Raw genomic sequence first — 5,541 nt, 5'->3', positions numbered from 1 at the left:
ATTTTTAGTAAAAAAAACTATATCCATACATGTAGAAGTCATAGATGGTTGTTTGTTGTCTTCGAGACACATTACTCATGAGACTGTTCTTTTAGATGTAATGATTAAAGATCATAATAGTGTAATAATATTTAATGTGATAAAATTTCCTTTTAATTTTTTTATTTTAAGATTATTATAATTAAAAAAATATAACCTTCATATAAATTGGATTCTTTATAATCTTAACTTTTTTTATAGTTTAATCCAAAATCTTGATAGTGAAGTAAAAATAGATAAGCCTAATGCATCCAAATTCTTACTGATAGGTGCAAGAGCTTTCATGCATACGACAAAAGAAGGGCCATCTTTTCCTATATATGCCATATCTATTTTTAATGATGGAAAGATAACAAGTAGTATTTTTAGCTAGTATGAAGATTTCTAAGATGTTTTTTAAAAGAAGAATGAAAATATTCTTCCAAAGCATTGATCCTACGATTGTTCAATTGATCTATAAGAAAAAACTCAACTACCATTAAGACCAATTTATAGCTTATTGCAAAATAAGTTGACTGCACTAAAACAATATATTGATGAGAACCTAATTAAGAACTTCATACGCTATTCAAAATCTCTAATAGGAGCTCTTATCTTATTTGTGAAGAAAAAAGATGGATCTCTGTGAATGTCCGTAGACTATCAACGATTTAACAAGTCACTGTCAAGAATAGGTGTCCCCTACCTTTCATTTCAGGACTTTGTTGTCATAATACATAAAGTCTTGCTTGAGAATGCTCTAGGTATTTGGCTGTGGAAGATAGAATAGAAATTGCAACAACAAAATCCTAATTCTAATAGAATACTAATAATGCTAAACAAGCTTTAATCAAATTCATAGAAACTTCAAAGGAATTCTAAAGAAACAATAAGAAATCTTAAAGAAATATTAGAATGATTAAAAACATATTTCAAATATATCTCAGTTCAATATTAATTTAATCCTAGTTGAAATCTTACTTCATTCAAACTTTAGGCCAAAAACTAACTAAATCTTAAATCCTAAACAAACTCAAATAAAATTCTAAACTCTAAATCAAATCCTGATCCTAAATCAAATCCTAACTAAACCCTAATCTTAATCCTAAATCCTAAATTGAACCCTAACCAAATCCTAATCCTAAATCAAATCCTAACCAAACCTTAATCCTAAATCAAACCTTAATCCTAAATCAAATCCTAACCATTCTTTAATCCTAAATCAAACCCTAATCAAACTCTAAATTCTAAACCAAATCCTAATTCTAAATGAAATCCTAACCAAATTCTAAACTCTAATCTTAAATCAAATCCTAACCAAACTCTAATCCTAAATCAAATCCTAACCAAACCCTAATAATTTCTACAATAGAATTAAACCTCAATAACAAATGAATGAACTATTGATCTTAACTCAAATTTTGCACACTTCTTATAAACTAAGTTGAAAATAAGTGAATTTTTTTTGAAAAGGATCGGAACTACCAAATAGAGGATAACCTCAAAAAAGTGCTTGAGTATTGGCCGGCCTCCTTCTCCAACCTTGATGCCAATCTCCCAGAGCCAATATCTCTCATTTTCACTATTTAATTAATTTTAAAATTCTCATACATATAGAAAAACAAGTCTAATATCCTTTCAGATAAATTTCACTCCAATCTAATTAGTAGATTGTAAGAAATCTTAAAAATCCTCACTAGACCTAAAATTCTATTTTTTGAGACCATGACTCACTTAAACCTCAATAACCCTCAATTCAACAATTAGATTGAGCTAAGATTCACAATACATATTAAGCACAACTATGACCATTAACTTACAAAATTTCACTCATAGATTTATTACAAAACTCTTAAAATCACTAGAAACATCAACCCTATTTTATTTCACAAACCCCCAAGTCATCCAAAAACAATCTTGACTTTGTAAAGCTCTTACATAGTCATAAAAACTCCAAATTGCCGAAATCCAATGCTTATAAAAACCTTATCCAATCTGCTATCAAATTCTACTCTCTGATTTGCAAAAGAACCCTGGAGTCATCGTCGAGACTCGGTTTTGTGCCTTAGGATCTGATTTCGACCCTGGTTCATAACTGGCCCTCTTTGGATATCAATATCTAATTTTTCTAAGTAAATTTTATTAGAATTTACTCTTAACTTCTTTCTAAAGATGCTTATATCTTTTATTTTTTTAATCTACTTTTTTTTGCCTTATTTATGGTCCTACAAAGTAAGTAGAAGTCACCATTCTAAAAAGACAGCATTTGTATTTTTTAATTTTGCTACCCTTTTGACTATTAACTATATTTCTAAGATAATTTGCTCTATTACTTTGAACTAAAAATCTCCTACATTATAATAATTTCCTCACTCTTTTACCTATTAGTCATGTTACATCACAACATCGTGACCAATTCAATCAAATAAAGATTTACACAAAAATAGATCTATGAAGAGAATACAACTTGGTCTATATTAAAAAAAGGAGGTGGGCAGAAGATTACTTTTCAAACTAGATATAGACATTTTGAATATAATGTCATGCCTTTAGGACTCATGAATGGATCAACTATTTTTCAACATTTCATGAATGATGTCTTTTATGAGTTTCTTGATGATTTTGTTGTTTGTTATTTAGACATCATTCTAATCTACTCTAAAAATATAGAAAAATATAAAATTCATATTTATTGTGTATTACAAAATCTTAGATTATATGCAAAGATAAAAAAAATATGTATTCCATACTATTCAAGTTGATTTTCTAAGGTACATCATTTCTAACAAAGGATTAATGATGGATCCTAAGAAAGTCCAGACTATCATAGATTAAAAGATTCCAAAAATAGTCATAGATGTGCATTATTTTTTGAAATTTGCCAATTATTATAAAATCTTCATCAAGATTTTTTTTTTTTTTTTTTTTTTTTTTTTTTTAAATTACAACTCCTATTATATATTTCATATGCAAAGATGAAATTCAGTTGATCAAAGAATCAAAAACATCTTTTAAAGCCTTAAAGACAATATTTATTTCTATACTAATTTTGTATTTTGTTGATTTTTTGAAGGCATTCTTTATGAAAACAGATATATTGGACTTTGCTATGGATGTTGTTTTATCACAAATAGAAGAAAATATTAAGCTCAATCTACTTTCTTTTTATTCCAAGAAATTTTTAGCAACTAAGATTAACTACAAGATCTATAAAAAAAAGCTTCTTGCAATTGTGGATTCATTTTAAGAATGGCATCATTATTTAGAAGGTGCTTCTAGTTGAATTATTGTATATACGAATCATAAGAATCTCAAATATTTTATGTCGGCACTTGTTTTGAATTTTTGCCAAGCCTATTAGAGTATATCTTTGTAAATATTTGATTTCAAGATCACTTATAGATCTAAAAAATAACAAGGTTAATTGTGAGTCCTACAAATTCATTGTAATTGGTGGATTAATTAAAAATATATTTTTAAGTTATTTAATTATATAAATATTTAGATTAGAAAGTCTATTTGACTTTTTAAGTATTTATTATAATTTAGAAGTATTTATAAATTAAAAAAGTCTTATTAGAAAGAAAGTTATAAAAATGGAATCTTAATAATTCTTAGAGACAATTATCTTAGTTAGTTTAGTATTTTTTTTTATTCTTAAGTAGTAAAAATTAATTATTGAGACTAATATCTTCATTGGCTTCTTATCTACATGTATAACTTATAAAATCCTATCAATGATTAGTTAATAGTTAGAAAAAGCATGAAAAAGAATTTCATGACTTTTTAGTTAATTATATAGCAAATAGGATTTTTAGTAGATTTAAATTAATTTTATTACTATAAAAAATCACTAAGTTATAAAAATAAAAAATTATATGGATAATAATATTATAGAAATATTATAATATTTATTTATAATTTATTTAGAATTTATTTAGGATTTTTTATGAATTTTTAGAGAAAATTTCAAGACTTTGATAAAATTGAGTTTTACCACCTTGAGAATCATTATGAAGAAATGAAGCAAGATTTTGAAGGCTACTTAAGATTTATAGGCTAATTGGGTGTTTTTAAACACCTTAGTGAAGTCAAAAATATAAGAAAAGTAGTTCTAGTAATAGAAAATAGGAAGACCAATAGCTAGTGTAGTTCTTGTAGGAAGAGAGGTGCATAATTTCCATATTGGTTGTAGCACCTCAAGTATAGGTAGGAAGATAAAACTAAGGCCTCAAGGCCTCTTTAGACAACCAATGTATACTACTTCTGAGCCTTGGTGAGGCTTGAACTTCTAATTTCTTAAGCAAGTTACCTTTGAGGTAAAAATTATTTACTAATTTTTTTTGTTATTTATATTCTATCTTTAATCTATCATAAACTATTCATAATAATTTGAAATTACATAAATTTTATGTCATTGGAAAGATAAAAAATTATCTATCTAATTTTTTATTTTATTTTATTTTATTTTTTGAATTAAAATCTAATGAACAAATTGTGACTTAGTTTTGGATGTTGAGATTACTTGATTTCATTTCTTTCACTTGTATTGTGGTTGTTCTTTTTTCGTCTTTTGTAAATTGCTTACTTTACTTCACACCACCAATTACAAGAAACTTTTAATTGACGCCATCTTATAATTGACGTTGAAGAGTGAAATTTACACTCACATTTATCAAATATTTTTTTTAGATATTCTTATCTTACATCAAAAGAATAAAATGCAACTTTTGATTAATAAAAAATTATTCTCTTGAAGTTAGAATTTTTTTTATCTTTGAGCAATAAAATCAACATTGATTGTTGATTCATTTTTTATCAAGAAAATTCAATCAAGTGTATTTTTTGATTGTCTTGTTCATGATTTCAAGAATAATTCTTTTAAGTCTCATGATACTTCTAAGTTTGAATTTTAGAATAATCTAATCTACTTTGAGGGACAATTATACATTCTAAAAGGTGAAGCATGATTACATAGTCTTTAAGCTTGTTATGTATTTCCAATAGTTAGATATTTTGGATACAAAAAGACTTTGGAGATAGTATCTAGAGATTTTTCGTGGCCTCAAATTTGGAAGATAGTCAAAGACTTTGTATAACCATATGATATTTGTTTAAAATCCAATATTCCTTATCATCGACTTGGTTGACTTTTTTAGCCATTATCTATTTTGGAACAATAATGATCTTTTGTTTCTATGGATTTTATCACAAATCTTCCAATCTTAGGTTTGTATGATTTTATATTCATGATAGTAGATTGTTTTATCAAGATAGCACATTTTATACCATATAAAAAATCTATAATAGGTAAAAAAAAATAACCAAGTTTATTCTTGACAATATCTATTGCTATTATGGATTTTCCAAAGATATTATATTAGATAGAGAGATTCAATTTATATTAAGATTTTAGAGAATCCTTTTTAAGATATTAAAGGTGGATATAAAATTCTCTTTGAATTTTCATTCTCAAATTGATGGATAAAAAAAATAGATGAATGAAGTTTTGGAGCAATATTT

Source organism: Physcomitrium patens, chromosome 19 (assembly GCF_059467195.1).
Source record: "Physcomitrium patens ecotype Gransden chromosome 19, ASM5946719v1, whole genome shotgun sequence".
Taxonomy (NCBI): Eukaryota; Viridiplantae; Streptophyta; class Bryopsida; order Funariales; family Funariaceae; genus Physcomitrium; species Physcomitrium patens.
This window is presented reverse-complemented; position numbering follows the sequence as displayed.